A 10,319-nucleotide genomic window follows, 5' to 3' on the forward strand; every position below is an offset into this window, starting at 1 on the left:
TTTGTCTACCTATTGCTGTCAGATTTTTCCTTCTCTCCTGTTAATATTTTACTCTTATTATCCCAAGAATTCTTTAGCATGACACATGACAAATATTTTGGTATTCCTCTCGTTATTCTTTTCCCTTAATATATTTCCTCCTATTTGGCTTGCAATTCCCTTCCTCTCCGGCTCAGAACTAGATCCCTCTTTTCGCAATAATTCACTTACCCGCCACGTAATAATTCTTTTTTTCTTTTTTGCCGCGAACCATTCCTACCTATGTGCCAACTACTACTATTCTTCCCGTCATAAATATCGAACTGTTTCCCTCAGAATTCTACTCTTCTCACGCTAACAATTTCATTCCTCTTCTTCTATAATTCACTTCCATGCCACCTCATATTTCTCTTTCTATTTTCCCAGCTCTTCCCTTACTGTGTGACCCTTCCTCCTCTTCCTGTTTTCCCCGGAAATGTGCTCTTCTTCCGCTCCTAGCTTTATTCCTGTTCTCCCTATAATTCTCTTGGACGACCCATATCTATTTTCTTGGTATTCCCCAGGTTATTCCCTTCCTCTCTGTCTATAAGTGCTCTGCTTTCTCCCCCAATTATTTTTTTCCTAGTTCCTTTAGAATTCTGCTTTTATCTCACTGTTAATCTTATTTGTATTCTCCTATGAATTCTATGGCCCACCACCTATCTATTCTCTTTATATTCTCCCAGCTATATCCTTCCTCTCTGTCTAATATTTCTCTTCTTCTTGTGGAACGAATTATCTTCATATCAGAATTTCTTCCCATAATAAAATTTTCTCTTTTTGTTATTTTCCCCCCAGCACTAATTGCTTTTTTATTCACTCATATGAAGTGTCTTTTTCTCTGTTATTCCTGTTTTTCTTTCTCTCTTCCTGCCTCTTCACCCAGTCAATATTTTTCTCCTTCCCGCAATTCTTCCTCTTTCCTATAAATTATTTTTTCCTGTTACATTAGTTCTTTTTATCCTTTCATATTTCTCATTTTTCTCTCCAAAATTTTTTCTCTTTTCTACTTTTCTAATTATCTTTTTTTCTTTCCATATACCCTTTTGCTACCTTGCCTACTGGTAAGTGGCATTAAAAGAATTTTAATAACAGATCTCTTGCTATATTGAATATTTCAGAATATTTCAGAATATTTAAGGTTGGAAGGGACCTCTACAGATCATCTAGTCCAACCTTCCTGCTCAAGCAGGCACACCTAGAGCATGTGGCACAGGGTGGCATCCAGGCGGGTTTTGAAGACCTCCAGAGTAGGAGACTCCACAACCTCCCTGGGCAGCCTGTTCCACTGCTCTGTTACCCTAACAGTAAAGAAGTTGCTCCTCACCTGGAGACGGAACTTCTTGTGCTTCAGYTTGTGGCCATTACCCCTCGTCCTATCACTGGCCACCAGTGAGAACAGCCTGTCCCCTTCCTCCTTGCATTCTCCCTTCCTGAACTTGAATATAGGATATGAAGTCTTAGAAGTCTCAACCAGGTTTTTTTTTTTTTTTTCTCACCAGGATGCTTAGCTTTTCTGTACCTTCTCTTTCACTTCAGGAAAGAAAAGTCTTGCAGCTATCCAGCCTTATATATTTATGGTTGATTAGTGGGCCCCTCCCCCTGGCAGGGCCGCCCAGTAGGGCAGTGGGTGGGGTCAGGGCTATAAAAACCCTGGCACCAGGAAGGAGGATCTCATTCAGGTGTTGATGCTATAGGGGAGTAGTAGGGTTAGGTGGTTTTGGCCAATAGCTGTCATCATGGCATTAAAGATCTCTAGGAACAATTATTCATGTTTTTTTGTAGAGGATAGCCTATTTTGTCCAAAAAGATTGCTACTTTGGAGATGGAAGATGAAGCTGAAAGGTAATGGGAACCTTCTTTAGGGTTTTTTTTTTTCCCCTCCCCTTTGTAAAAGCAAATCTTAGTATGGGGCATTTGGATGTCCCCTGTGTCCACTTTTATCCTTTTAAGACATTAATTTTAATTTTTTATATTTTTGATAATGATGAAGGGTCTCCAAGAGGAAACAGGGAGGAAAGGCGATAATTGGCCAGCAGTGGAGGGTCTCTAAGAAGAAATGGGGAGGAAAGACCCCTGTCTTTGAGAATTTGTATTGTTGCTCGATGACCATCTCGAGCACTCTAAAGATAAATAGAATGGTGAAGAAGGCAGGGAAGTTTTTCTTCTGTGAATTTGCCTTTACCTGGCTTGTGGCACAGATGGACATTTTGTATGAGTGCCCAATGCACATTATATATAGCAGAGCATATTTCTCTGCAAGCAGGGGTGTGTTAGAGTGGACAGGTCAGGCTTGTGTCTGTGTAACTGTGTAGTCTCCAATCTTTGTATTTTGTAGTTGCATTTTATTCTCATCGCATGTCGATGTGTTCCACAACACGCAGCTCTATCACCCTAGGCATCTGTCATCTTTTCCATGGCTAGACTCATTGACGTAGTGTCAGCGCATCTCATCTCGTTCAGTGATAAGAAGCAGTCTTCCACCTTAGCGTTGCAGATGGCCATCTTTGTGGCCTTAGCAAAGCCTTTCTTGACATTTATGGCATCCTTTTCGGTTTTTTCTCTGTTTTGTTACAGTCTGAGCTTTTTTCCGGCTCTCCTCTTCCACAGCCATCGCCTCGGCTTCAACCTCCCTTTTCCGTCACGAGGAGCGACATCGTACTGTTTTCCGGAACTACCCAGAGCCACCGAAGTGCCCAGCTGTGAACTCGATGGTTTTTCTGGTCCTCGGGTTATTATGTGTCCAGAGAGTTTTAATTGTATAGAGCTTTTCTCCATCTGTCTATCTAACGTCTGGGTGCCCGTCTGGGGCCGAAGCCGAGTTCAGTGCAGGCGTTAGCCACTGTGACGCAAAGAGGGGGTGGACGGGTCACCCCTCATTCTCAGTGTGTTCCAGTTTGTGGGTTTCAAGGTGGGTGTGTGTGTGTGTGGTGGGTTTTTTTTATTTGTTTGCTCTTGTGCTGTTGTTGTTGCAGCCGTGCTGCCCTGGACTTAAAGCTTCAGGAAGAGGAGCATGAAAGGTTATGCTCTCATAAGGTGAGCTTTAGAGCTGTCATAACAAATGTTGTAGGCAGTGGGGTTTTTCAATGACATTTCGCTTTGTCTTTGTAGGTGCAAAGCAACGCAGAGACGCGGGCTGTCGCGTCCCGGAGGAGCGCAGAGAGCCGAGCACGGACGAAGAGAAAGCCGAGCTTAGCGTGGCACGGTCGTCCCACCGGTGCCGTCCTAGTTGCCAATGGCTATTCTGCTTTTATGGGTACCATGGGAGGCGCGGTCCCCCTTAACCATGGCACTGGAGATGAGGATGTGAACCAGGTAAAGGTGGCATTTATTGGGTGCCTTTACAGAAGGGGGCCTCCCTGGATTTCCATTTCAATCTGCGCTTGTGCTGAGCATCACAGCCATACAGTTGCGATCTCACAGCTTTTTTCTAGTCCTCAGAATCTTTTGTGCTGTAATAGGTTTTTATGCATATGGCTTTTCTCTTTCTGATGTTCGTGTGCACGGCTGTCGGTGCAGGGCCATAGCTGCCTCGCGATGGCCCGGAGCGGCGATCCATTCAGCCTGTGTGTCCTCTGATGTATTCATGTATTTTGGGGGGACGGGGTCGGGGTGGTTTGGTCAGGCCAGTGCCTGTTTATTTTGCTCTTCTGATGCAGAGCAGTGTTTCCAGGGCTTCCAAAAGAGTCGGAGTAAGAAAGGGTTCTGCCTAAAATGAAGGTGAGCTAGAGAGACGTTGGAAGGGGAATGTTTTGGTCTGTGGGCTTTCTCAATCACTTTTTCCTTTGTCAAGGAATGTGGATAGCGGGTTGCCGGCATCGGAGAGCGGCACGGAAAGGCGAGCGTCGCTCCGTGCGAGTCGGCGGAGCCTCGCTTGCGGCGGGGGTTGTTTCCACAATCCTGGCTTGCAGAAGAGGTAAATGTGGTGTTGTGGAATATTGTAGAGGTTGGGGTTGTTGGTTGGGGTGTGGGTTTTTGTCCTCCCCTCAGAGGGCTGTTTTTTCAGTGTTGTAGATATTGTTTGCGATCGTTGAGAGGAGAACATGAGTGCACACAATGGGCCCGAGCAGGTGAGAGTGGCGTCCGAGTGTATTATCGATTGGTTGTTTATTGGGATATTGTTGGTCTGTTTCATGGTGATTTGCTTTTTCTCACTTTCCTAGGTAGCGAGCGGTCGTTTTCCATTCACGGCTGAGGATTTGAGGTGAGGCAGACTGAATATAATGGTGTCTCCGTGGTTCGAGGAGTAGCCATTTCTGCCTAGCAGAAGGGTCGGTCGGCAATTTTCTTTGTTCTAGGTATCACCACAGACCCGATCCCACGGAGTCGGTCTGGCACGGCACAGGTGAGCGGGACAACAGCCATACTTCAGAGGATATGTTATTCCCGACCAAGGAAGGAGCCACCTGTCACAGGATTGACTACTACCTCAAGATGGTAGTAGGATGCATTTGGCCACCATCAGGATGCATTTGGCCACCGAGGAGCGCTCCTGAGGTCCTGTCACCGTGCTGAGCACTGCAAAAGCTAAGTGAAGCAGTAGAGAGGTTTGGGGTCTCTGTGTGCCTGCCTTTTTTCCCTGAGCGGTGTTAGGCAGGTTTGTGCATTTCAGAGGAGAAAGCGCAGGTGTGCTTGTGCCGGCAGCTTCAGCCTGTATCTCTATGGTCCATGTTGTAGCTGTGCTCTCTGTTGTTCTAGTCTTGAGACTGATATTGTTGTTTGTGCCGCAAACAACACAATTCTTCCTGCAATGTGTTGCAGGCATGTTGCGCAATACTAGCGCTGTAGGCATCCTTTGCATTTCTGCCAGGCCCGAATCATCATCATTCTGCCAGGGCATCCCATCTCGTCCCGCAAATGCACCCAAGACGCATTCCGTCTCTCCGACTCTCTCACGTCCGTTTGCGGACGGTGAGCTTCGCGACGGTCTCGCAGGCCTTATCCGTCCCTATTTTTCTTTGGAGAGTAGTGTTGTTTTGCACTTTCCTAGAATGCTTTCAGGGTTATCTTCCCTGCATCGTCACAGACTCCAGTATTTTTAGACGATGACTTACGCCTCGTGATCTCCAGCTTTGCCATCTCTTTTCTTTCATGGGCGCTCGCTTTTTGAATTATTTTTATGTGCGTGCTTGTCAGTTTGGGGCTGGAGCCTCCTCGCTTATGGGAGTCGGCTGTAGTAGCTTAGTAGCTTGTCAAGCATATCGGCGATGGCCCGGGGTGGCGGTTGATCAGCTCATGGGTAATTCCCCTGATTTATATAAGACCTTTTTTTTTTTTTTTTTTTTCTTCCTCCCCTCCCCCCTGCTCAGATCCAGAGCAGTGTTCCTGAGGCTCCCAAAAGGAATGGAGCAAGAAAGAGTCCTGCTTTAATCTGAAGGGGAGCTAGGGAGCTGTTGGAAGGAGAAGAGTGTTGCGGTCAGGGGGCTTTCTCGATAACTTTTAGCTTTACGCCTGTAGGTGGTGAGGTGTCAAGTAAGGCACAGAGCGGGTCGCTCGTGTCCAAAGCAAAACGGCGAGGCGAGCCTCGGCCCGTGAGACGAAGCAGAGCCCAACGTGGGACTGTGTTTGGGCCAATGTCGTCCCTCTCGCCCACTGCTGTTCTGCTTTTAGAGGTGCTGTGGCAGACGCAGCTGTTGTGGCGCACAGGCTAGAGTTGTAGTTTGCCACCAGAAGAGATAAAGGTGTTTTAATGGCATATCGCTGTGGTTGGTTTGGGTTGGTGTGGGTTTGGTTTTGTCATTTCCTCAAAGTGCGCTCTTCTCTCGGTCATTATGTATTTTGTTCGGTGTCACTGAGAAGAGAAGCTGAGGGGGCAGGAGGAGATGGAACAAGTGAGAGGGGCTGCCCACGCATGCGTGTTGAGTTGCGCAGGAGAATGCGTCGGTTTGCTAGGGCAGGCGTCTCCAGCCTGTGTCTCTGCGCTGAGTGTTGTGGCTGCACTCTGTTGCTCAGGTCTTGAGGTCACCCTTGTTCTTAGGGTTCAGGAACGCATCTGGTGCTGCTGTGCAGCAGTAGTAGCGCAGGCATCCTTTGTCCTCACTCCTGGCCCGAGTTGTCCTCGTCATGCCGGGGGATCCCATCTCGCACCGTGAAGCGGCTCGGGGGTGTTCCATCCCTCCATTTCCGGGGCATCACCGTCGGTGGCCGTCCCGCTTGTAACCCTCAATGGGACCATATAAGGCCGCATTTTTCTCTTGGTAGCCAGTCTTGTGTTGCACCTTCTCATGTGATCTACCAGGGCTTGAAAGACAGGCCCAAGCCAGGGTCAACTTAMAGCGGAAAACGCCTCTCCTTTTGTAGAAGTAGCAGAACTCRCCTGTAAATTGCTTCTAACCTGCACATAGACTCATTAAGCTGTAGCTTCTGTAGGCTTTCAGGCAAGTAGTTTTGACTTCGAAGGGCCCTTTCCCATCCGAAGCCGGGGCTCTGGCCAGGTCCCGGCCCCGGATGCGAAGGAAAGCAGGACCTACCAGATGTTACCGCTAACAAAAAAAAATGGTGATTTTGCCGATTCAGCTTTATAACAGCTGGACCCCTCTTACGGCGACTTTGGAGACCTCGCTTACAGGTGGACGCACCGCGTAAGAGCTCCCAGTTGCCGGGAAGGCTCTCCAAATCCTCGCCGCAACCGGGCCTCCCCGGCGACCGCGGATCTGGGCGTATTTGGATCTGTCACGTATTTAGACAGTAAGTCATGTATCTTTTTCCTAATCACTATTCTCGTTTGTGTGTAGTAATGGTTAGGGGCCTATACCTTATTGTCTGTAGTTAAAACTCAGTGCCTGGTAAACCAATAGTTTCATTAGATGCATTCTTTCATTTCTGTATTATTAGATATTAACAGTAAACGCCATCCACAGGCAAAACCATCACCCTTTCAGAGTCATCTTCCCTGTGTTGTTACGGCATCAGATCTCTTTCAAAGGCCTCTTCCTCATCGCCCTCTCGGGCTTTGCCGGTCCCTTTCCGACACGGGCGCCATCGCCCGACTTCGAACCGCCCTTTTGCCGAGGGTCGCGGGTGCCACGTCGTTGGGCTTCTGGTACCGCACGGAAGATACTAAGGACTAGAGGTCATCTTTGCATTTCTGTCTCTGTCCAATGATGTTTGTGTGCGAGGCTGTCTGCAGATGGTCGGAGCCGTCTCGCCCGCAAGGGTCGTCTAGAGTAGAGCGCAAACCTCGGCAGCGATGGCCCGGAGCTGTGTGATATTCGCCAATGGAATAATATGGGTGTGGGGCGGGGCGGTGACGTTATTGTGGGGTATTGTTGCAAGTGAGCGTGGATTTTGTCATCTCCTCAAAGCGTGCTGTCTCTTTGGTGTTCGCAGATTGTGCCGGGGATCATTGAAGGGACAAGCTGTACCGGCTGAAGAGGCCTGAGCAGGTGAGAGAGGGATGCCCGTGGGTCGGTGGGCCTGTATTTTATTGTTGTGTGATGGGGTGTTGCCAGACTGCCTCTCCGATTTGCTTTTTCCCTTGGCTTTTCAGGTGCCCTATGAACTTTTTGCATTCCCAGATGAGGATGTGAGGTGAGGCAGACTTGACTGAGTAGGCTGGGGTGTCAGGAGTTCTCAGGCTACTTCCTCTCTGCCTAGCATGAGAGTCACTGGTTATTTTTTGTTTGTTTTGCTTTTTCTATAGGTGTCTCGGGTGTCCTCACAGTCCCGATACTGCTGCGTGGGTTTGGCAGCGTCATCACAGCGCCGATACCAGAGCCGAATTACGGCGAGTCGCGGGCGAGCGGAGCGACGGCGGTACTTTGCGGGAGGGCGTTTCTGTGACCGATGCGGGAACCGAACCGTTACAAGGGCGACCGCTCRTGCTCCAGTCTGACAGGTGACRGTGGCCAACGGGGCATCTGCAATAAGATCGAAGGAGGTRCCTCTGCCAACTGAGGATGTCTCCCGAAGTGTCGCAGCAACCCAGAGCACAGCGCAAGCTAAGTGGAGGGATGGAAGGTGTTGGGATGTTGTGTGTCCATGTGGGTGTGCTCTTGCGGTGCCAGCGTGTCTAGTTTGGATGCCTCTTGTGGATGAGTGGGGCGTGAGGGTGCCATCTCGGGTGTTGCACAGCAGGAAGCGTGGGCTTGCTAGGGCAGGCGACTCCGGCCCGTGTCTGTGGTGCCTGTTGTAGCTGTGCTCTCTTGCTCGCGTCTTGAGGTAGCCCTTGTTCTCAGGGATCGGGAACGCATCCGGCACTGTGYGAAAGTAGTGCCGTAGGCATCCGTTGTCTTTTCCCCTGGCCTGAGTTGCGCTCATCGTGCCAGCGGATCCCATCTTGCGTTGCGAAGTCAGCTCGGAGATGTTTTGTCCTTCCATCTCCAGGTTGTCCCCATTGGTGACTGTTTGTGCTTTTGACCATCATCAAGGTCTCATGAGGCCACATTTTCCCCTCGATAGCTGTTCTTGTTTTGCGTCTTTCGGGCACCCTTTCGGGGTCGTCTTCCCCGCATTGTTCCATCATCGGATATTTTTTCAAAGGCCTCTTCCTCATCGCCGTCTCCAACTTTGCCGGCCCCTTTCCGACCCGGCGCCGTCGCTCGACTTCGATCCGCTCTTTGCCGAGCGTCAGGGCCCCGCGGTCGYGATGTCGTAAGGCTTCTCTGGCCCTCGGTATCTTCCGTGCGCTACCAGGTCTCTCTTGCATCAAGTTTTCTCTGTCTGTCCAGTGTTGTTTGTGTGCGTGGCTGTACGTGCACGGTCGGAGCCGCCTCGCCTGTGGGAGTCCGCTGTAGCAGCGTGCAAAGGTTGACAGCAATGGTCCGGGTCTGTGAGTGTGTGTGTGTAATCCCCTGATGGAATAATCTTTGGGGGCCTGGTGCCATTGTGGGGTATTGTTGCAGGCGGGTGTTATTGTGTCATTCCCTCACAGTGTGCTCTCTGTTTGGCATTAGCAGATTGTGCCAGGGGTCGCCAAGAGGAGAAGCCGTGCGGACAGGAGAGGCCCGAGCAGGTGAGAAGGAGATGCCTCCGGCCGGGTGGGTATTTTGTTGTTGTGYGGTGTGGTGTTGCCAGGCTGCCTCTCGTTGACTTGCTTTTTCCCCTGCTCCTTCAGGTGCTGTGTGGCCGTTCYGCACTCCTAGATGAGSATTTGAGGTGAGCCCGACTTGMCTGAGTATAGTGAGGAGTCAGGAGTTCTCGGACTACTTCTCCTTGTCTAGCACMAGAGTCACTTGRTGTTTTTTTTCTTCTTTGTAGATGTCCTGMATGTCATCACAGTCCTGATACCAGAACGAGGATCTGGCAGAGTGCAGGTGAGCAGAAAGAGCATGATAAATGTGAGGGAGAGTGGTGGGGTTTTTTTTGTTTGTTTTTTTTTCTGTGAATGAGGTAGGTGCCAACTCTTATCAGGATGTCTACCTGTGCTCTGACTTGGTAGATGCCAGAGGTGAATGGGGTGCCTGAAATGAGATGGAAGAAGATGCGTCCACCCCTCGAGGATGGCTCCCAAAATGCCACGTTGACCCAGAGCTCTGCCCAAGTTAAGTGGGGAGATGGGACACGTCGGGTTGTCGGTTCTGTGCGGGGTTGCCAGCCTGTCTAGTAGGGATGTGTCTTGTGGATGAGTGGTGCGTGAGGGTGGCGTCTCGGGTGTTGCGCAGGAGAATGCGTGGGCTTGCTAGGGCAGGCGGCTCCGGCTCGCGTCTCTGCGGTGCCTGTTGTAGCCGTGTGCTTTTGTTCAGGTCTTGAGGTCGCTCTTGTGCTCAGGGTCTGGGAACGCATATGCCTCTGTGCAACAGTCGTGCCGTAGGCATCCTTCGTCTTCCYGTCCGGCCCGAGTTGCGCTCATTGTGCCGGCGGCTCCCATCTTGCGCCACTGATGCGACTCAAGGCGTTTTGTCCCTCCACCTCCAGGCTGTCACTGTTGGTGGCCCTTAAAACTTGTGACCATTTGTTCTGGATGGGTTCGGGGCTCGGCAATTGAAAGCACACGCACTGAGAGCAAAATCCACCCCTTAGTTTATTTAGGACAATTCACACTAACATCACACTAAARCAAGAYGACTACTTARCAACTACCTGCGGAACGAGGCGCCTACGTAGCAATTACTTACGAGAGGATACTTGCCAGCAGGACAGCGAGACCGATCATTCCCCCGCCGTGGACCAGAGGTGGCTGACAGGCTCCAAGCTTGCGGGCGTCCCCGCGGAGACAACGTAGATCTCGGTTGGAAGTCTCTCCCCCTCTCTGATCCACGATCGTTTTTTATATCTGGCGCATCCCGCCACGTAGGGCCACCACGTGTCAGGAGGCGTACCAGAGGGCGGGCAAAGCTCCACCTTTTTCATTATCCAATTTT

The 10,319-nt window shown here is 50.2% G+C and overlaps 2 long non-coding RNA genes across 2 annotated transcripts; both read left to right on the forward strand.

Annotated features, from left to right (window-relative positions):
* Window positions 1-7,495: 7,495 nt before the first annotated feature.
* LOC112946365 lies at window positions 7,496-8,735 on the forward strand. The gene is made up of 2 exons (XR_003249230.1): window positions 7,496-7,548; window positions 7,661-8,735. It is a non-coding gene; the product is annotated as an uncharacterized LOC112946365 (long non-coding RNA).
* A 474-nt stretch (window positions 8,736-9,209) lies between these two features.
* On the forward strand, window positions 9,210-9,465 carry LOC112946350. The gene is made up of 2 exons (XR_003249226.1): window positions 9,210-9,272; window positions 9,398-9,465. It is a non-coding gene; the product is annotated as an uncharacterized LOC112946350 (long non-coding RNA).
* The last annotated feature ends 854 nt before the right edge of the window (window positions 9,466-10,319 follow it).

This window comes from Nothoprocta perdicaria, unplaced genomic scaffold (assembly GCF_003342845.1).
Source record: "Nothoprocta perdicaria isolate Ctin4 unplaced genomic scaffold, notPer1 scaffold_203, whole genome shotgun sequence".
Classification (NCBI taxonomy): Eukaryota; Metazoa; Chordata; class Aves; order Tinamiformes; family Tinamidae; genus Nothoprocta; species Nothoprocta perdicaria.